The sequence below is a fragment of the Aristolochia californica genome, unplaced genomic scaffold, assembly GCF_029961685.1.
Source record: "Aristolochia californica isolate CCGP_79_NKW_82.1479 unplaced genomic scaffold, dmAriCali1.0.hap1 SCAF_11, whole genome shotgun sequence".
NCBI lineage: Eukaryota > Viridiplantae > Streptophyta > Magnoliopsida > Piperales > Aristolochiaceae > Aristolochia > Aristolochia californica.
The window spans coordinates 26737332-26761232 of NW_027181782.1; positions in this window are offsets into that span (position 1 = coordinate 26737332).

Here is a 23901-nt window from a genome sequence, read left to right on the forward strand (position 1 = left end):
GGACTCAGCCATGAATTAGGCCAGAGCTGTGGAACACAAACAAAGAGTTCTAAAAGAATCCTTAGGCCGAAAACCACTGTGGAACAATAGAACACAGGGTACTGCATCTAGTCCATGTTTTGGCTCCTCTGCCCCTAACCGAGTAGACCAGTTTACAAGTGTGCCTCCCCACAATCTTCCACGTAAAGTTTTGACTAAATTGGAAATGGAGGCTAGAAAGGCCAAGGGCCTATGTTTTAATTGTGATGAACAATTCCATCCAGGACATACCTGTAAACGTTTATTCAGTATTGAACTTTGGGAAGAAGGTTCAGAAGAGCTTCCTGAAAATGAATTTATTGAAGAGGAATAGCAAGAACCAGAGCTCTCCCTCCATGCCATGCATGGCCTGCGTAGTTCTAATACCATGGAAGTAAAGGCCAAGTTACACCACCTCATGCTACTTGCTTTAGTTGATTTGGGCAGCACACATATTTTATCAGTGAACCAGCAATGCAACAATTGGGATTGGAAATTCAACAACAAATGGGTCTCTCGGTTTTAGTGGCCAATGGGGCTAGAATTGCAAGTGTTCACCATTGAGGGACATTCATTTCAGGTGGCCTTACTAGTTATTCCTTTGGCCGGATTTGATTTGGTGCTTGGGGTCAAATGGCTTCAATTGTTAGGCCCGATATTATGGGACTTCCAGGTTTGGACTATGACATTTACAGCACCACAGGGCCAAATTACATTACAAGGTATTGTGGCTTCAGGTCCCTAACGCACTTCACACTTTACAACTTCAGAACACTGGTGATGGTCAGTTAGCTCCTTTACTTACAACATTTGTGAATTTATTTAATGACCCTACGGGTCTACCACTTGTGCGTCACTGTGATCACTGCATTCGTTTAAAGTTGGGAACTGATCTAGTAGTGGTGCACCCTTATTGTTACCCACATATTCAGAAAGATGAAATAGAAAGACAATGCTTGAATATGCTCGCTCAAGGAGTGATCCAGCCCAATTGGTCTCCCTTCTCCTCAGTGGTGTTATTGGTACGCAAAAAGGATAAATCATGGAGTTTTTGTGTCAACTATAGGCAACTCAATTTGAAGACAATTAAAGATAAGTTCCCCATTCTGGTGGTGGACGAGTTGTTTGATGGGTTACATGATGAGTTACATGGTGCTACGATTTTTACCAAGTTAGATTTGAAATCGGACTATCATCAAATTAGAGTTCACCCGGCAGATGTAGAGAAGACTGCGTTCCGCACGCATCACGATCATTTCGAGTTCCTTGTCATGCCTTTCGGTCTCTCCAATGCACCCTCCACCTTTCAGGCCCTCACGAATGAGGTATTTTCCTCGCTTCTGCGCAACTATGTGTTAGTAGTTTTTGAAGACATTCTGGTCTACAGCAAAAATTGGGCTGAACATCTCCAACACCTCCAACAGGTATTTACCATTCTACGCTCTCATCATTTGGTTTTGAATAAATCCAAATGTTCTATGGGTACCTCTGAGGTGGCATATTTGGGCCACATCATATCATCTGTGGGCGTGAAAGTTGACTAGAGCAAGATACAAGCAATAACAAATTGGCTACTTCCCACCTCCATCACACCATTAAGGGGATTTTTGGGCCTAGCGGGATATTATAAAAAATTTATCCAATCTTATGGCCAGATAGCAGCACCACTCAACAATCTTCTCAAAAAACATGCCTTCAACTGGTCTTCTTCAGCAGGTTAGGCCTTTCAACTTTTAAAGAAGGCCTTAGCCTCAGTGCCAGTACTACAATTACCAGATTTTGATGAGGACTTTGTGGTGGAATGTGATGTATCTGGGGAAGGTATAAGGGCAGTGTTACAACAATTGGGACACCCCATTGCTTATTTCAGCCGTCAGTTGGGACAACACCACCATAAATTAGCTGCATATGAGAGGGAATTGATTGGGTTAGCCAAGGCTGTCCAACATTGGCGACCTTATCTATGGGGACGACCATTTATCATTCATACAGATCATTGCAGCCTCAAGTATCTTCTTGAACACCACCTCACCACATCCCCACAGCAGCATTGGTTAACTAAACTCATGGGATTCGATTTTACTATTCACTATAAGCCAGGTAGTTCAAATTTGGGGGTTGATGCTTTGTCACGTCGGGATATTTCAGCAACACAAGTTTATGCTATCAGTAACCCACGTTCACTTTTGCTGGATTCTATTCGTGAGGAAATACATCAATATCCGGAACTCATGTCATTATATCAGGATATTCAACAGGGGACAACAATTCCTCATTGGACGATTCAAGATCATCTTCTACTCTACAAAAAATAGGATTTTTATGCATCATACCTCCCCACTTCTTCACACCATCCTGTCTTCTATCCATGATAGCACACATGAGGGTCGACAGAAAACATATTTCCGAATCAGTCGGGAATTTTATTCGAAGGGCATGAAGAGCACAATTGCTGATTATGTAGCTGCTAGTCAGATTTGTCAACAAAACAAGGCCAGCTCTTTAAGTCATGCCGGCCTACTGCAACCTCTGCAACTACCATCTCAAATGTGGTCTGACATTTCAATGGACTTCATTGCTGGCCTTCCCATTTCATCTGGTAAATCAGTGATATTCGTCGTGGTTGATCAGTTTTCAAAATATGGTCACTTCATTGCTTTGGCGCATCCATATACTGCTGCTCAGGTCGCTCAGTTATTTATGGACAACATTGTCCGATTACACAGAATTCCCACATCCATTATCAGTGGCAGGGAAGGAATTATTCAAATTACAGGGCACCCAATTGGCATTTTCGTCTGCATATCATCCACAAATGGACAGAAAACAGAGGTCATCAATTGCATGATTGAAATGTATCTTCATTGTTTTGTGGGGGAGACACATAGATGGTGGGTGAAATGGTTTTCATGGGCAGAATTTTGCTATAACACCTCTTATCACATAGCACTGGGAACTACTCCTTTCAGGGCAGTTTATGGCAGAGATCCACCTCATCTGTTACCATATGAACCTGGTGCATCCAAAGTCATCACCTTGGACCAAGCATTAGCTGAAAGAGACGCTATGATCACTGAGGTACGTACTCATCTCCAGAAGGCCCAACACTCTCTGAAGCTTTATTATGATAAGAAGCACCGTGAGGTATCTTATTCCCCCGACGACTATGTGTGGTTAAAGCTTCAACACTACCACCAGCTATCCCTAACTGCCTCCAAGCGCCATAAGTTGTCTCCAAAATATTATGGTCCATTTCAGGTGTTGGACAAAATTGGCCCTGTGGCCTACCGCTTGCAGCTACCAACCAAGGGAAAGATACATAATGTATTTCACGTCTCCCAACTGAAGCCATTCCAGGGTGACTTGCCCCTATTGCACACTCCACTACTGCCACTCCATGAGGGCAGAGTCCTTTCGACTCCAGTTCAGGTTTTGAAAGCACGCCACATTCAAGGCAATTGGGAAATTCTCGTCCAGTGGGCAGATGCAGACCCCAATGACACAACATGGGAGCCGTTATCAGCATTTCGACTCCTATATCCTTCCTTCAAGCTTGAGGACAAGCTCTTTCTCCAGGAGAGGGATAATGTTATGGACTCTGTAGCATCACGAGTTACCAGTAGGCATAGGAATTAATTAATGTGATTTTCAATTTCCATGTAATTGAATTTGGTTTGGTTTGGTTTAGCATTTATTGGTTTGAACCATCGACCCAAGGGGTCTGAATTGTTTTGGGCGTCCTCAACCCTATTTAAGGGGATGACTAGGGTAAAGAAAGTTAGCAATTGAGTCTACTTTAGCCTAGAGTAAATTAGATAAACAGGTCGAGAGCTCCTTCAAGCTCTCTCCCATTTTCCCCAATTCCTTTCCAAAATTCAGTTTTCATCATTCCATCATCCATGGCTCGTGAGGATCCTAACATATTCATTCACCACAATAGAATACATCCCATGCAGGATGAACAGGACCTGAGCAGTAGTTCACATATTATCCAAAAAAATAGATACAACGAATTCAACTTGACGATGAACAGATGCATCGGTGCTGTTTTCATTAACCGAAAAATCAATCAGCACCCATAGAAATTTTGTGTTTTCCATTTTCGGAATCCCCAAGAAATTTCCCACTTGTGTCTCAGCCCCAAAATTTTCACAGAACAATTTCAACGCCATTGGAGAGAAATTATGTAAAACATAGAGGCAATTGAGAAAAGAGCAGACGGAATTTTGAGAAATTTGTCACAAGAGTTTACCCCAATTTTTTTGGAATTTTGTTTTCCGTTGTGCTGCCGAGACCGAGAGTGCGGTTGAGAGGGAGCGTGAGAGGTGGTGGCCGAAAGTCAAATCCCACCAGATTTGTTTCAGACGGTGCTGACGGAGCCTCCTCCTCAGTTTTCGATGGCGAACAGCAGCCCTAGGAGGCTTCGCTGCTTGGAGATTTTTCGAGATAGAGGGCTTTTGGAAATACATCCCGGATAGAAGAAGTGCCAAAAATATTACCTTCTTCTATTCGGCAAGGAGTTTTGCTTGTCGTGAGCCTCGTTGGTGTGATTTCGGAATTCCTGGGTCCCCTTGCACTGCTCGGGATTGTTGCGCATGGCGTCCCTATTCAGAGATTGCCATTGTCCCCAATTTTGGATTTGAGGTCTTCAACACCGAGGAGGTTTTAGCATCATACCTCTCCAATTTTTTATTTCTCGGGTCCTTCTCAGAGATTTGCAAGGTCTACGGAGTCGGATTTTGGGTCACACCAATATTGTCCACTACCGACGACATTTTGGCAAAAAACTCTGCTGATTTCCCCAAATCGTGGTCCCCGTTGTTCGGCTTTGGATCTCCCTATGCGGAAATATTGAAATTTTCTAAAGCATGGCCTTTCAGTCCATCTGGATTTGAGGTCATACCCAAATCTTCTGCATAGACTTCGGCCGGTAAACAAGATGAAATTTTTAATTTTTCTTTCTCGTGACTTGTTTTGTCATCCGAGACAGCGTCCGCTGCTTCTCGTTCAGTCCTTAATTCATGCTTGGAGGCAGTGAAATTTTTTGTGGTGGCCAGTTGCCTCCTTGCATAAAACTTTTTTATGTACACTGCACGACATTCAAGTATTATTTCCGCTTCATCTCTCTGCATCGCCACCCATTATTTTAGGGATAATTCTTTGCACACGACATTCTTCTGGGGAATGGCTCATTGTGTTCCTGCTCTGATACCAGTTGTTATGGTCTCAGATCTGACACAAGGATTTGTAGAGAGGAAGAAGAGGAAGGCGAAGATCAAGCCAAAGGGAAGCTTGAGAAGCCTAGAACTCGTAAGGCTCCAAGCTTGTTTAACCTAAAATTAACCTAAAATCAATGCTTGTCTTTCTCATTACTCTTACCCCTTAAATAGGGTTCACCCTGTTAGGGTTTAAGATAAAATATTACAAAAATTCTCCTATAAATAAAATATTTCAAAAATACCCCTATGGCCTAAAACTGAAATAAATAAAGTAAATTAAATAAAAAATTAAAATAATAATTTAATTGTGTGCATAACATTACACCCCCTGGACCCTAACATATTCTCTCAGAATTATTGGTTTTACATTTTAGTACTGCTGCCCATGTATGATCTGAGCCATCTATTTCTAAAATTAATTTTGCATCTAGATCTGGTAGATTAAACGTCAGGAGGTGTTTCATCATTTGTTTGATCCTGATTAATTTGGAACTATCATTGGGAGTCCATTCCCATTTGACATCTTTCTTTAGCTTCTGTTGAAAGGATTTTCTAATTTCTATTAAATTCTTTATGAATTTTTCAGTATACATTAGGCATCCTAAGAAATGTAGAAGTTGTTTTACATTTGGAAAAGTTGCTAGTTTTTCCAGAATATGATTTTGAAGAATGATTTCTCCTTTTGAGATGTTTAGTCCTAAGAAATCTATCCTAGCTTTAAAAAATTATTATTTTTTTTGTTGAGTGTTATCCCAGCATTTTTAAGCCATTTAATACCTTAAGTAATTGTTCTTTATGTTGATCTTTATTTTCAGAGAAAACTAGGACGTCGTCCACATAAACTAAGCAAAATTTAAATAATGGTTTGAGGATATCGTCCATTCTCCTTTGGAATATATTTGGTGCTTGTTTAAACCGAAGGGCATGCCAAGCCACTCATAATGTCCTGAAGGACAGCTGAATGCAGTAAGGGGAATAGCTCTTTCGGTTAGACGAATTTGCCAAAACCCTGATTTGTAGTCAAACTTGAAAACCATTGTTTTCCTCTTATTGCAACTATTAACCTTTCTTTGTTAGGAAGATAGTAGCCATCCATCTTTGAGGCTTCATTAACCTTTTTATAGTTAATGACCATTCTAGCTTTTCCACATTTTATCTCTGCATTATTTCTAACTAGGAAAGCAGAAGATGTATGTGGAGAATAACTTGCACGGATTAATGCTTGGTTTAGCAAGTCATTGATCTATGTAAAAAATTCTGCAATATCAGAAGGAATATATACCATATTTTTTTCTCGAATTTCCTTCAAGGACTTCGAGGTCCGCATATGGTCGTTATTTATTCCACCATTCTAAGGGTTTCTCGGAACAAGTGGAATCTAGAAGCTGCTGAACTTCTGATTCACAGGATTCTGCAAAGAGGAGAGATTCCAGGGGGGAACCTCATCACCACACTTGTTGCATTTTTTGAAGACTTAAAGGAGGAAGTCTCCATTGCCAGAAATGGCAAAGGCTTCAGGGAGTTTTATTGCGTAGACACATACGGCAGAATTATCTATTTCATGTTTGGTACGATAACGAAGTTTATATTAGGTTGTCGTTTGTTCTACAGGGGCATGGAATATGAGCCATGCATTTCCTAGGACTAAATCTGGTCCTGAGTTTATTTTAGGTCATAAACTAATAAGTTTTTGGATCATAAACTTTTCACCTCCAATGTTGAGATGAATATTGTGGGCTTCTGTAGGAACAAAAATATTCTGTTTGGAGCCAACTGTTACTTGAAGGGGTACTACAAGTGTTTTCCATAAAATTTGTGGGAAGTAAATTTTGTCTGGCTAGGTAATATGAACTTCCTGTATCTACTAGAGCGTGGATATGGAATTTTATATATCCAAGTAGCTTAAGCAAGACCATGATATAAGAATTTCCAGAGGCTACATGCTCTGCATTTATGCGGACACTCATTTAGAGAAGGTGCCTGAAGAGTCTGACATATTTTCTGAGTTTTCCGAGGTGGAAGACTCAGTTTCATGATGTCATACACTTCATCGTCTGATTGGATTTCATCATGATGGATGATTTCCAATCCTTTTTCTTCGGCTAGTATGATGTAAGTATTATACTGCCATTTTTTCTTATCATTTGAACAATAAAAAATGAAATGTCCTTCTATCTGGCATATCCAGCATTTATATTTGCTTGGGGGTTTTCCCTCTAGGCAATATGCATTTGACCCTTTACTGGATGTGGTGAGTGTTATGCACGCAATAACATTATTATTTTAGTTTTTTATTTAATTTACTTTATTTTATTTCAGCTTTAGGCTATAGGGGTATTTTTGGAATATTTTATTTATAGGGGTATTTTTACAATATTTTATTGTAAACCCTAACAGGGTGAACCCTATTTAAGGGGTAAGAGTAATGAGAAAAGGAAGCATTGAAGTATTAAGAATTAGGTTAATTTTAGCGTAAAGAGGCTTAGAGTTCTCCTCAAAGAGCTCTAGGGTTTTCAAGCTTCCCTTAGGCTTGATCTTCATTTTTGTCTTCCCCATGTCTTCTTACTACCCCTACGGTAATGCTTGGAATACCCGTAACCCGTGGCAGACCCCATATCCTCCCAAAGAATCCTTATGTCAAATCCGGGATCGTAACAACTGATATCAGAGCGGGAACACAATGGGTTATTCTATATCCCAAGAAAGATGGAATGCTATGGGTAAGAAACTGAAGGAAATACGAGCACGATTAGATGCTTCCATTAAACGTTATGGAAGGGAGAAACTCGTTGCTGCAGCTAAACAAGTCATGCTACCTCAAATCTCTATCTTGGATGGGCAGAACGGCCCATGGCCGGAAAAATAAAAAATTTCGTCCCAAGAGGAGGATGCAGGAAAACAACAGAAATCAGTCCTCCCCTGCTCACGGCAAGCCAATGTTATGCACGCCATAGTCCGTTTGGCACGGGAGGGGAAAAATTTCCTGGCCATTCCGACCGGGAAATATTTTTGAGAGTCTGTCTCGGTAGAATTCCAACCGGTAAAGCCTCCAAGGGCTGCTAGTCACCGTAGGAGCAGCACGAGACTCCGTCGGCGACAATTCCGCCCTATTCGACGACATTCCAACAGAAGAACCGTTGACATTCCAACAGAAGAACCGTTGACATTCCAGCAGAAGATCGTTGGCGACATTTCTGAAGAAGACCGTCGGCAACAATTCAGTAGAAGACCCGTCGGCGACATTCCAGCAGAACCGTCGGCGATATTCCGAGAGTCCTCTGTCTCGGCAACTCTTCCAGCGGCGAAGCGAAGCCCCAACGGGCTGCTCTTCATCACCGGAGAAGCAAGAGATTCCGTCAGCGACATTTTCGTAGAAGACTGTTAGGTTCTTCCCTTGCCATGGATCGAGTCACCCTTCTTTCCTCTCTTCCCTCCATGGATGATCTTGACGTTGGAAGAGGACCCTTGTTTCTTGAACGAGTAATGGTGGAACTCAATTTAGAATGAAGGAGCTTTGGAGGAAGCTCAACCTTGGACCTCAAAGGGAGAATCCGACCTTGACCTCTGAGGGAGAATCAGACCTATAAAATATAATTTTCTCAATACTTGCCTCTCTTTTCCTTCATGTCCCCCTAAATAGGGTTGAGGACGAAAATACAAAGATGACCCATTAGGTCAAGTGGTTCACGCCACATTACACTGAACCAACCCAAAGTAAACCAAACCAATTAAAGTAAACCAAACCGAATTGAAATTACATGAAAAGTAAATTGACATAATTTAATTCCTGTGCCTATGGATAACTCGTGATGCTATGGAGTCCATAACATCACCCCCCCTTGGAGAAAGAGCTTGTCCTCAAGCTCAAAGTATGGGTAGAGGGGGCGAAACGCCGCTAATGGCTCCCATGTAGTGTCATTGGGTTTAGCATCTGCCCATTGCACTAATATCTCCTAATCACCCTGAATACGGTGAGTTTGTAATACCTGTGCCGGGGTAGAAAGTACACGTCCCTCATGTAGTGGTGGCAGCGGGGTGTGCAACAAAGGTGAATCACCGTGGAAGGCCTTTAATTGTGAGACATGAAAGACGTTGTGAATTCTGGCCTCTGGCAGTAGCTGCAATCTGTAGGCCACTATCCCAATGCGGTCCATCACCTGAAAGGAACCATAATATTTTGGAGAGAGCTTGTGACGTTTGGAGGCTATCAACGACAGCTGCCTGTAGTGTTGGAAACGCAACCAAGCATAATCTCTAGGAGAAAAGAAGACTTCCCGGTGCTTCTTGTCATAATATTGTTTCATAGAATGTTGTGCTTTTGTAGATGAGTGCGCACCTCAGTGATGAATGTGTCTCTTTCAGCTAATACTTGGTCAAAAGTGGCAACTTTAGAGGCCCCTGGTTCATAGGCTAAAAGACGGGGAGGTTCTCTCCCATATACCACCTTGAATGGGATTGTGCCGAGTGCGCTGTGGTAGGAGGTGTTGTAACATAACTCAGCCCAGGCGAGCCACTTAACCCACTTCTTAGGTGAGTCCCCCACGAAACAGCGGAGATACATTCATTGGTTTTGTTGACGACCTCTGTCTGACCATCAGTGTGTGGAAGGTAGGCTGAAGAAAAGGCTAATGTGGTGCCTTGTAACTTGAAGAGTTCTTTCCAGAAGGTACTTGTAAAGATTGCATCCCTATCACTGGTAATTGAATTGCCTAGGCAGCCCATGTAATCGTACAATGTTATCCATAAAAAGTTGAGCCACCTGAGAAGCAGTGTAAGGATGTGCCAGAGGAATGAAATGCCCATATTTAGAAAAATGATCCATCACTACAAGGATAACAGATTTACCCGACGAAGAGGGAAGTCCATCTATGAAGTCCATAGAAATATCATACAAGACCTGTGACAGAAGCTAAAGTGGTTGGAGCAACCCTGCTGGACTTAATTTTTCAGCGTTATTTCGTTGACAAGTCTGACAAGCCGCCACATAATCAGCTATACTGCGCTTCATGCCCCTCCAATAAAACTCCCTACTGATCCGGAAATATGTTTTCTGCCGGCCCTCATGTGTACTGTCTTGGAAGGAGGCCAAAATGCTGTTAATCAGAGGGAATGTATGGTGTAGAAAAATTCTATTTTTGTAGAGGACGAGATTGTCCTGAATCATCCAATGTGGTGCCGCTGTGCCCTGCTGGATATCCAGGCATAAGGAGATAATATCCGGGTACTGTTGTGCCTCTTCCTGTATAGAATCCAACAAGAGTGCTCTGGGCTGACTGATGGCATGTAATTGCAGCTCTGGAACGTCCCGACGAGATAAGGCATCAGCCCTTAGCATCACGAGTTATCCATAGGCATAAGAATTAAATTATGTCAATTTACTTTTCATGTAATTTTCAATTCGGTTTGGTTTACTTTATTTGGTTTGGTTTAATTTGGGTTGGTTCAGTGTAATGTGGCGTGAACCACTTGACCTAATGGGTCATCTTTGTATTTTCGTCCTCAACCCTATTTAGGGGGACGTGAAGGAAAAGAGAGGCAAGTATTGAGAAAATTATATTTTACAGGTCTGATTCTCCCTCAAAGGTCAAGGTCGGATTCTCCCTTTGAGGTCCAAGGTTGAGCTTCCTCCAAAGCTCCTTCCTTCTAAATTGAGTTCCACCATTACTCGTTCAAGAAAGAAGGTTTCTCTTCCAACGTCAAGATCAACCATGGAGGGAAGAGAGGAAAGAAGGGTGACTTGATCCATGGCAAGGGAAGAACCTAACAGGTTTGTACTCGACAGAAAAGTCAAACCCCATAAGCTTACTTAACCAATGCTGTTGTGGTGAAGTAGTAAGACACTGCTCAAGAAGATACTTGAGGCTGCAATGATCAGTGCGAATAAAAAAAGAACGTCCCCAAAGATAAGGGCGCCAATGCTGTATAGCTTTCACCAATCCAATTAATTCCCTCTCATAAGCTGCCAACTTGTGGTGGTGTTGGCCCAGTTGACGGCTAAAATAACCACTCGGGTGGCCCTGTTGGTGCAACACTACACCAATACCGCCCCCCCGAAGCATCACGTTCCACTACAAAAGACTCCTCAAAGTCGAGGAGCTGTAAAACTGGGGCTGATGATGAGGCGTCTTTCAATTGCTGAAAGGAATGAGCTGCTGTCTCTGACCAGGTAAAAGCATTTTTATTGAGGAGATTGTTGAGCGGAGCTGGAAGCTGGCCATAGCTACGAATAAATTTTCTATAATATCCAGCTAGGCCCAAAAATCCTCTTAAGGTTGTAATAGATGTAGGAATAGGCCAATCTGTAATCGCTTGTATCTTACTCTGGTCTACCTTCACCCCTGATGGTGAAATAATGTGGCCCAAATATGCCACTTCTGATGTGCCCATAGAACATTTTGACCGATTTAAAACCAAATGATGTGAACGTATAAGAGAAAATACCTGGTGAAGGTGCTGAAGATGTTCTTCCCAGCTGTTGCTATAGACCAAAATAACCTCGAAAAAGACCAGTACATATTTTCTCCAGAGAGGGGAAAATACCTCATTCATGAGGGCCTGAAAGGTGGAAGGTGCATTTGACAGACCAAATGCCATTACGAGGAATTCAAAATGGCCGTGATGCATGCGGAATGCTGTTTCCTCCACATCGGATGGATGAACTCGGATTTCATGATAGCTAGATTTCAAATCGAGTTTAGTAAAAATAGTAGCTCCATGTAGCTCATCTAAAAACTCGTCCACCACTGGAATAGGAAATTTATCTTTAATTGTATGGGCATTGAGTTGTCGGTAATCCACACAGAACCTCCATGACTTATCATGCTTGCGGACTAGTAATACCGGTGAAGAAAAAGGAGACCTACTGGGCTGAATAATACCCTGTGCTAACATCTGCTGGCATTGCCTTTCAATCTCATCCTTTTGTAAGTGAGGGTAACGATACAGACGTACCACTACCGGCTCGGTCCCCGTTTTCAAACGGATACGGTGATCACAGTGCCTAAGTGGCGGTAAGGCAGTAGGGTCTTGAAAGATATCCTCAAATTCTGTAAGTAAGTGAGATAACTTACATGTGTTTGTGGACTGGACTTGGGCAACCTGTAGTGCGCAGGGGAGAGGTGCTTGTGTGCCATGCAATATAATCTGATGGTGGTCCTCTATAAAAGACATGGTCAGAGCTTGGAAATCCCATAGTATTGGTCCCAACGATTGTAGCCATTTAATTCCTAGCACCAAATCGAATCCTGATAGTGGAATCACCAGAAAATCTGCAACAAATTCATATCCCTCAATATCAAAGTGTGTGGCTGGTGATATGCCTACACTAGTAATTTTAGCCCCATTGGCTACTGATACAGAAAGACCATTCTGTTGCTGTACTACTAACCCAAGTTGTTCTGCCGCTTGCTGACTGATGAAATTATGTGTACTACCCGAGTCAACTAAAGCCAGTAACTGTAAATGATGTAATTGGGCTTTAACCTGCATTGTGCTTGCATTGCATAGACTAGTCATAGCATGAAGGGAAATCTCTGGACCTTCTTGGTCAGTTTCCACAATTTCTTCCTCAGGTGGTATTTATTTTCCATCCTCCCACAGACATATACTGAATAATCGTTTGTAGTGGTGCCCAAAGACATACAGTTCATCACAGTTAAAATAGAGGCCCTTGGCCTTTCTCTGGTCCATTTCCTGTCTAGTAAGTTTTTTGAAGTAAGGAGCAGGTGGAGCCGAATTAGAGATGTCTGGGCGTGGGGTTGCATTGTCTCTAAATCTTGGAGGTCCATAGGAAGGGTTTGGCGCAGAGGCATTGTGCCTCCCTGGCCAAGCTGGTTTTCTTACCAGTGACTCCTTTAGAACACGCTACTTGTGCTCAATTGCCCTGGCTAAATTCATAGCGTGGTCTAAATCTGTAGAAGCATGTAATTCAACTTCTAAACGCAGAGCTTCTGTCAAACCAGCCGTAAAAATATGAACATACTGTGTGTGGTTAACAAACTGGTTTGGTCTGGCTAACCTTTCTTGGAAGGTCTTTTGGTACACATCTAGTGGTCCAGTTCGTTTGTAATTGATTAATTCGTCCAATGGATTGCTACTAGCAGGAGGACCAAATCTCATCATGCAAGACTATTTAAAAGTTGCCCAATCCTGAACCACTTGGTCATTTCGGAATTGGTGGTACCATAGAAGCGCTTCATCGAGCATGTGGTAGGCGGCCAAATACACTTTCTCATCCGTAGGTGTTTTTTGTTGGTAAAAGAACTTATCACACTTGGTTAACCAAATCAAAGGGTCCTTAAACCCATCATACGTAGGAAAGTTAAGTTTTAAATATCTGGGCACAGTGTTTGGTCCTTGAACGGCAGTCCCCATATTGGAATGGTGTTGACGCATTGGTGGTTGTGGGGGAGGTGGTGGGTGGAATGGATGGTGTTCGGCCGGTGGAGAGTAGGCAGCTGGAGGATGGGCTCGTATATCATGGTCCTCTTGTCGCCAGAGGAGAGCTTGGATGGCAGCATCCATTGATTTTATTGCCTCACGCAAATCAGAGGTTGTTTGATGCACCTCTTCCAGGGCATGAGCCTGGTTATCTGTCCTTTGCCTATTATCTTCCACTAACTGTCTCAAATCGTCAGGGGAAGAGGAATCCCCAAGGGTGGACCTGTCTGATACCAAGATGTTAGGTTCTTCCCTTGCCATGGATTGAGTCACCCTTCTTTCCTCTCTTCCCTCCATGGATGATCTTGACGTTGGAAGAGGACCCTTGTTTCTTGAACGAGTAATGGTGGAACTCAATTTAGAATGAAGGAGGTTTGGAGGAAGCTCAACCTTGGACCTCAAAGGGAGAATCCGACCTTGATCTCTGAGGAAGAATCAGACCTGTAAAATATAATTTTCTCAATACTTGCCTCTCTTTTCCTTCACGTCCCTCTAAATAGGGTTGAGGATGAAAATACAAAGATGACCCATTAGGTCAAGTGGTTCACGCCACATTACACTGAACCAACCCAAAGTAAACCAAACCAATTAAAGTAAACCAAACCGAATTGAAATTACATGAAAAGTAAATTGACATAATTTAATTCCTATGCCTATGGATAACTCGTGATGCTATGGAGTCCATAACAAAGACCGTCGGCGATAATTCAGCAGAAGACCCGTCAGTGACAATTCAGTAGAAGACCCGTCGGTGACTGTTATGTTCCTCACGAGCCATGGATCTTGTCACCCTCCTCTCTTCTCTTCCTTCCATTACCTTGCTTGACGTTGAGATGGAATGAGGGGTTGAAGGGAATTGATTTTCGAAAAGGAGAATTGGGGGAAAAATGGAAGAGAGCTTGAAGGAGCTCTTGACCTGTTTATCTAAATTACGTTAACTAAAGTGAACTCAATTGATAATCTTCATTACCCTAGCCATCCCCTTAAATAGGTCGGAAGACGTCCAAAACCCTAAAGACCTCTTGGGTCAATAGTTCAAACCAATAAATGCTAAACCAACCCAAACCAAAGACAAAACCAAACCAAGAAACAATTACATGGAAATTGAAAAACACATTCATTAATTCCTACGCCTGTTGGTAACTCGTGATGCTATAGAGTCCATAACATCACTCCCCTCCTGGAGAAAAAGCTTGTCCTCAAGCTCGAAGGAAGGTTATAAAGTCAAAATGCTGATAACGACTCCCATGTGGTGTCACTGGAAGGGCTTCAATTGGGAGACGTGAAATACATTGTGGATCTTTGCTTCCGGTGGTAGCTGCAAGCGGTATGTGTTATGGACTCCATAGCATCAAGAGTGGCTAACCGGAGAATAGAATAGATGGAGTAAACTTGTATTTCAGTACCTTAGGGGTTTAATTGTAATTTGAAGTTCCATAAGGGTCTAATTGTAATTATAGAACCTTTGATGTTTTCCTTGACCTATTTAGGGCGTCAAGTGAAGGAATGAAGACAAGCATTGATCATTAGTCTAAATGAGATCAGGTTCTCTCTCAAAAGAGGCCTAACGTGGGAGCTCCTTTCAAGGCTCCCTTCCTTCACCATTGGGCATTCCAAGAACCCCAAATCCGTCCCTTCCTCATCATTCAATCTGGAAGCTAGAGGAGATCGCCGGGTGACTCGATCCATGGCTAGAGAGCCTAACAACGTGGTATCAGACAGGACCACCCTTGGTGATTCCTCTTCACTTGCAGAAATTCGAAATTTTGTGGAAGAAAACCATGCTGGTCTTCAATCTCAAATCAATGGCTTGGAGGGAAAATTCCAGATGTTGCTGTCACGCATGGAAGAAGGATTCACCCAGCTTTCAGTCCAGATGGCATCCTCATCACGTCCAGCAGATCCTCTCAACCCTCTGCCAACGCCTCCACCTCCTCCCCTGCGCCAAACACCTCAACCTCGTGGGGGCCTCAATCCAGCCCCTCCTACCGTGCCAAGGTACACAAAGCTTGATTTTCCAACGTATGATGGGTCCTCCGACCCTTTAATGTGGTTGCACAAGTGTGATCATTTCTTTTCCAATCAAGGAACTCTGCCCGAAGGCAAGGTTCAATTAGCCGCCTTCCACATGCTCGATGAAGCGCTTATGTGGTTTCATCAATTCAAAAACGAATTTGTGGTCTATGATTGGGAATTTTTCAAAGAAAATTGTATGCTACGGTTTGGTCCTCCGCTTCGCAGCAACCCAGTTGGGGATTTGGTCAATCTAAAACAGCTTGGCACTATAGCACAATATCAGAAATTGTTCCAAGAAAAACTTGCTCGTGCAAGTCATTTGGTCCGACCTGAACTTTATGTCAATTTGTTCACGGCTGGCCTGGTAGAACCCCTTCGCCTAGAAGTGGAATTGGAAGCCCCCACCTCCCTAGCCCACGCCATGAATTTGGCAAGAGCATTGGACACCAAACAGCGCCTCTTCCGTGAGTCCTTAAACAAACGTCCTCCTTGGCAACCTCGCCCACAGCCCTATGGCCCTTATCCCACTCCCCCCCGGCCTCCTCCCTACCAACCATCACCACCACCACCAGCCTTTACACCCCCACCAGGATTTATCAAACGTCTGACAAAAGCAGAAATTGATCAGAGGAGGGCTCAGGGCATATGTTTCAATTGTGATGAGAAATTCGTCAAGGGCCATCTATGCAAAAGACTATTTTGGGTTGAAATAGAAGACCCCTTAGCGGATTACTTTCAAGAGGATATGGACCAAACCGAGGAGGACACACCAGAGATCTCCCTCCATGCCATGACCAGACTGCATAGCACAAATACCATGCAGGTCCATGCCACCATGAACCATCATATTCTGCTAGCACTCGTGGACTCAGGCAGCACACATAATTTTATAAGCAGCCAGGCAGCACAACAGTTGGGGTTATCACTACAGCAGAAATCAGGAATATCAGTCTCAATGGCTAACGGTGACAAGGTCACCACAGTGGGGTTCGGTTCAGCAGTGCCCTTTACTATTGACGGTCACTCCTTTGTAGCAGATTTTTTGGTCATACCGCTGGCTGGGTTTGACCTTGTCTTGGGAATTAAATGGCTACAGCACTTGGGTCCGATCTTATGGGATTTCCAATCCCTGACCATGAGTTTTAACCAGGACACACATCCGATCACCCTCCATGGCAATAGCGCCCAGAGGCCATGCAGCCTCCACACACTTTCAGTGGATCCTTCAATAGGGGATAACTTAGCTTCATTGTTGGCCGAATATGCTGATTTATTTCAGGCACCTGCCGACCTTCCTCCTATAAGAGAGTGTGATCACAGAATTCGTTTGAAGATGGGCACCGAACCAGTGGTAGTGCGTCCCTACCGCTATCCCCATGTGCAAAAAGATGAGATAGAACGACAATGTCAACAAATGCTACAACAAGGTATTATTCAGCCTAGTCGTTCTCCTTTTTCATCCCCGGTATTACTCGTAAAGAAATCAGATAAATCTTGGCGCTTTTGTGTGGATTACCGTGACCTCAATGCTCGCACCATCAAAGATAAATTTCCAATTCCAGTGGTCGATGAATTATTGGATGAGCTACACGGCTCTCAACTATTTACAAAGTTGGACTTAAAATCTGGCTACCATCAAATTCGGGTTTATTCAGAGGATATCGAAAAAACTGCCTTCCGCACCCACCATGGTCACTACGAGTTCTTGGTGATGCCATTTGGGCTATCCAATGCCCCGTCCACCTTTCAAGCGCTTATGAACCAGGTATTTCGCCCTTTCTTACGGAAGCATGTCTTAGTTTTTTTTGACGATATCCTGGTCTATAGCAAAACTTGGGCAGCACACTTGCATCAATTGAGACAGGTTTTCACCATTCTCCGAGCACACCATTTATTTCTCAATCGTGCCAAATGTGACTTTGCCACATCCGAAGTAGCTTATTTGGGGCATGTGATCTCAGCATCCGGGGTGAAACCAGATTTCAGCAAGATACAATCGGTGATGGATTGGCCCACACCTCACACCGTTACAGCTTTGAAAGGGTTCCTTGGTCTCGCAGGGTATTATAGAAAATTTATCAAAGAATACGGTCACCTGGCAGCACCATTGCATAATTTACTGAAGAAGCATGCCTTTCAGTGGTCTCAGTTGGCAGACTCCTCTTTTAACAACTTAAAACAGGCATTAGCGTCAGCACCAGTTCTCCAATTGCCCAACTTTGCCAAAAATTTCATCATAGAATGCGATGCATCCGGGGGAGGGATTGGTGCCGTCTTGCAGCAACAGGGTCACCCCATTGCCTATTTCAGCCGCCATCTCGCTCCTCACCATCACAAGTTAGCCATGTATGAAAGGGAACTTATCGGTTTGGCCAAAGCTGTGCAGCATTGGCGGCCGTATCTGTGGGGCAGACCTTTTGTGATCAAGACAGACCACTGTAGCCTCAAATATTTATTGGAGCAGCGCCTTACTACATCCCCACAACAACATTGGCTCAGCAAATTAATGGGATTCGATTTTCAAGTGGAATACAAACCGGGTTATCTCAACAGGGCAGCAGACGCTTTGTCACGCCGGGAACTAGAGGATTCACATTTGCACGCATTGAGCCACCCCAAGTCACCCTTGCTGGACGCAATCCGTCAGGATACTAGCCATCATCCAGATCTCCTTGAGTTACAAGCTCAAATCGAAAACCATTCCAAGGACAAGAACTGGACACTACAGGACGGTCTCATTCTGTATAAAGGACGCATATATCTTCCTCCTTCGTCGGTACTCATTCCTGCCATTATTGCCACCTTTCATGATAGTACACATGAGGGCCAGCAGAAAACATACTTCCGCCTCAGTCGGGAATTTTATTGGAGCGGTATGAAGCGGGTCATTGCTGAGTATGTTGCTGCGTGCCAGATCTGTCAGAGGAATAAGTCAGAATCCTTACAACCCGCCGGCTTGCTCCAGCCACTTCCACTTCCTTCACAGGTATGGGCAGATCTATCAATGGATTTTATCGATGGTCTTCCTCCTTCTGCAAGGAAATCTGTTATTTTTGTTGTGGTAGACCGGTTCTCGAAATATGCCCACTTTATGGCCCTCAGCCATCCGTATACAGCCACACAGGTCGCTCAGCTCTTCATGGATAATATTGTCCGTCTCCATGGCCTTCCGGAGACCATCACCAGCGACCGTGTGCGATCTTCACCAGTAAATTCTGGGGGGAACTATTTAAGCTCCATGGTTCTAAGTTAGCTTTTTCGTCAGCATACCACCCCCAAACAGACAGACAGCCAGACAGAAGTGGTTAACCGCACATTGGCGATGTATTTGCGGTGCTTTGTGGGGGACACGCCCCGACTGTGGGTTCGTTGGTTAGCATGGGCGGAGTATTGTTATAATACCTCATACCACACCGCCTTGGGTACTACCCCTTTTCAAGTTGTTTATGGACGCGAACCTCCGCGACTACTTTCTTATGAACCAGGGTCTTCTCGGGTAGCAGCATTGGACCAAGCATTAGCCGACAGAGATGCCATGCTTGCTCAAGTCCGCCTTCAGTTACAACGTTCACAAGCAACTATGAAGCATACTTATGACAAAGGACACCGTCCCCTTTCCTTTGCACCTGGAGAATTTGTTTGGCTCAAACTTCAGCCATACCGCCAACTATCTCTTGCAGCCATCAAACGCCATAAGCTCTCTCCAAAATTTTATGGGCCATTCTAGATCATGCAACGTATTGGCACTGTGGCGTATCGTTTGAAACTACCACCCGACGCCAAGCTCCATGACGTATTCCACGTCTCCCTTCTCAAACCGTTCAAGGGAGACTCACCACTGCTGCATACCCCTCTGCCTCCTCTCAAAGATGGCAGGTCCATGCCCACGCCCGCTCAGATCCTGCAAGCCGGGCGAGTTAACAACGCTTGGGAAGTGTTGGTTCGGTGGACTGACAAGGAATTGATAGAAGCCTCTTGGGAGACACTCGAGTCCTTCCAGACTCTATTTCCCACTTTCGAGCTTGAGGACAAGCTCTTTCTTCAGGAGGGGGGTGATGTTATGGACTCCATAGCATCAAGAGTGGCTAACCGGAGAAGAGAATAGATGGAGTAAACTTGTATTTCAGTACCTTAGGGGTTTAATTGTAATTTGAAGTTCCATAAGGGTCTAATTGTAATTATAGAACCTTTGATGTTTTCCTTGACCTATTTAGGGCGTCAAGTGAAGGAATGAAGACAAGCATTGATCATTAGACTAAATGAGATCAGGTTCTCTCTCAAAAGAGGCCTAACGTGGGAGCTCCTTTCAAGGCTCCCTTCCTTCACCATTGGGCGTTCCAAGAACCCCAAATCCGTCCCTTCCTCATCATTCAATCTGGAAGCTAGAGGAGATCGCTGGGTGACTCGATCCATGGCTAGAGAGCCTAACAGTATGCCACGGGCCCAATTTGGTCCAATATCGAAAATGGACCATAATATTTTGGAGACAGCTTATGGCGCTTGGCTGCAGTCAGGGACAACTGGCGGTAGTGTTGAAGCTTTAACCACACATAGTCTCCAGGGCAATAAGATGCCTCCCGGTGCTTCTTATCATAAAAGCGTTTCATAGAGTGTTGGGCTGCCTGCAGACGTGTACGTACCTCAGTGAGCATAGCGTCTCGTTCAGCAAATGCTTGGTCCAAGTGACGACTTTGGATGCCCCCGGTTCATATGGTAACAAACGAGGTGGATCTCTGCCATAAACTACCCTGAAAGGAGTAGTACCCAGTGCTGTGTGGTAAGATGTGTTATAGCAAAATTCTGCCCATGAAAGCCATTTCACCCATCTTCTAGGTGCGTCTCCCACAAAACAACGAAGATACATTTCAATCGTGCGATTGACAACCTCTGTTTGGCCGTCCGTTTGTGGATGATGGGCAGACGAAAATGCCAATTGGGTGCCCTGTAATTTGAATAATTCCTTCCAAAAGAGACTGGTGAAAATGGCATCCCTGTCACTGATAATGGATGAGGGAATTCCATGTAATCGGACAATGTTGTCCATAAATAATTGAGCGACCTGAGAAGCAGTATGTGGATGCGCCAAAGCAAGGAAGTGCCCATATTTTGAAAACCAATCAACGACGACGAATATCACCGATTTACCTGATGAAATGGGAAGACCAGCAATGAAGTCCATGGAAATATCATACCAGATTTGAGATGGTAGTTGCAGAGGTTGCAGTAGGCCGGTTGGACTTAAAGATTCGGCCTTGTTTCTTTGACAAATCTGACAAACAGCTACATAATCAGCAATTGTACTGTTCATGCCCTTCCAGTAAAAGTCCCGACTGATTTGGAAATATGTTTTCTGTCAACCCTCATGTGTGCTATCATGGATAGAGGACAGGATGGTATGAAGAAGTGGGGATGTATTATGCAAAAAGATCCTGTTTTTGTAGAGAATGAGACGATCCTGATTCGTCCAATGAGGAACAACTGTCCCCTGTTGAATATCCTGATATAATGACATGAGATCCGGATATTGATTTACTTCCTCACGAATGGAATCTAATAGTAGTGCACGTGGGTGACTGATAGCATAAATTTGAGTGGCGGAAATATCCCGACGTGATAAGGCATCAGCCCCCAAATTCGAACTACCTGGCTTATAATGAACCATAAAATCGAAGCCCATGAGTTTAGTTAACCAATGCTGCTATGGGGATGTGGTGAGGCACTGTTCAAGAAGATACTTGAGGCTGCAATGATCTGTACGAATGAGAAACGGTCTTCCCCAAAGATAAAGTCGCCAATGTTGGACAGCCTTGGCTAACCCAATTAATTCCCTCTCATATGCAGCTAACTTATGGTGGTGTTGTCCCAATTGACGACTGAAATAAGCAATGGGGTGTCCCAATTGTTGTAACACTGCCCCTATACCTCCCCCGAAGGCATCACATTCCACCACAAATTCTGCCTCAAAATCTGGTAATTGTAGGACTGGCGCTGAGGCTAAGGCCTCCTTTAACAGGTTAAAGGCCTGTTCTGCTGAAGAAGACCAGTGGAAGGCATTTTTTTTTAGCAGGTTGTTGAGTGGTGTTGCTATCTGGCCATAAGATTGGATAAATTCTCTATAATATCCCGCTAAGCCCAAAAATCCCTTTAATGCTGTAGTGGAGGTGGGAAGCGGCCAATCTATAACTGCCTGTATCTTGCTCTGGTCAACTTTCACGCCCACAACTGATATGACGTGGCCCAAATATGCCACCTCAGATGTACCCATAGAACATTTCTATTTATTCAAAACCAAATGATGAGAGCATAGAATGGTAAATACCTGGTGGAGGTGGAGGAGATATTCTTCCCAATTTTTTGCTGTAGACCAGAATGTCATAAAAAAAGACTAACACATAGTGGCGCAGAAGTGATGAAAAGACCTCATTCATGAGGGCCTGAAAGGTGGATGGTGCATTGGAGAGACCGAAGGGCATGACGAGGAACTCGAAATGACTGTGATGTGTGCGGAAGGCAGTCTTCTCCACATCCGCCTGGTGAACTCGTATTTGATGATAGCCCGATTTCAAATCTAATTTGGTAAAAATTGTAGCACCATGTAACTCATCCAACAACTCGTCCACGACTGGAATGGGGAACTTGTCCTTAACTGTGTGCAAGTTGAGTTACCTATAGTCGACACAAAATCTCCAAGATTTATCTTTTTTGCGTACAAGTAACACTGGTGAGGAGAAAGGAGATCGACTGGGCAGGATCACACCCTGAGCGTGCATATGCATGCACTATCATTCTATTTCATCTTTCTGGATATGCGGGTAACGTTAAGGCCGCACCACTACTGGATCAGTTCCCAAATTTAAACGAATGCAGTGATTGCAATGACGCACTGGTGGTAGACCTGTAGGGTCATTAAATAAATCCTCAAATGCTGTAAGTAAAGTAGCGAACTGATCATCACCCGTGTGTTGAATATGCAAAGTGTGAAGTGCGTTAGGGACCTGTGACACAATGCCTTGTAATGTAATCTTGCCCTGTGGTGCTGAAAATGTCATAGTCCGAGCCTGAAAGTCCCACAATATCGGTCCTAATAACTGGAGCCATTTGACCCCGAGCACCAAATCAAATCCAGCCAATGGAATGACTAGTAAATCTGCTTGATAGGAATGCCCCTCAACGGTGAAAGGTGTGTTAGAACATAACCCCACGCTAGCAATTTTGGCCCCATTGGCCACTGAAACTGAGAGTCCCCTTTGTTGTTGAATTTCCAATCCCAATTGTTGCGCGGCTGGTTCACTGATAAAATTATGTGTGCTACCCGAATCAACTAAAGCAAGTAGCATGAGATGATGTAACCTGGCCTTTACCTGCATGGTATTAGAACTACGCAGGCCATGCATGGCATGGAGGGAGAGCTTTGCTTCCTGTTGTACCTCTTCAACAATTTCATTTTCAAGAATCTCTTCTGAATCTTCTTCCAACAATTCAATACTGAATAAACGTTTACAGGTATGTCTGGGCAGGAATTGTTCGTCACAATTAAAACATAGGCCCTTTGCCTTTCGAGCGTCCATTTCCTGTTTAGTCAAAAATTTACATGGCATAGAGTGTGGAGGCACACTAGTAGCCTGATCTGCTCGGTTAGGGGCAGAGGACCCAAAACGTGGACCAGATGCAGTGCCCTGTATTCTGTTTTGCCAAAATGGTTTTCTTCGTAAAGACTCTTTTAGAACTCTCTGTTTGTGCTCCACAGCCCTGGCATAATTCATTGCTGAGTCCAAATTTGTCGGACCCAGTAATTCCACTTCCAATCTGACTGCCTCTGTCAGTCCAGCATTAAAAATCTGAACATGTAGGTGAGGAGGAACAAATTCACTAGCTCTGACCAACCTTTCTTGGAACGTTTTTTGGTAAACTTCTAAGGTGCTGGTCTGTTTGTAGTTGATCAATTCCCCCACTAGGTTGCTGCTAGCTGGAGGTCCGAACCTCAACTTGCAAGCATGTTTAAAGTGCAGCCAATCCTGAATGGAATGGACATTTCGGGAGTGATGGAACCACATGAGCGCTTCATCGAGCATGTGGTAGGCGGCCAAAGTAACCTTGTCCATTTCCACCATTTGTTGATGATAAAAGAATTGTTCACATTTCGTGAACCACAGTAAAGGATCTTTAGAGCCATCATATGTAGGAAAGTTAAGTTTAAAGTACCTGGGAA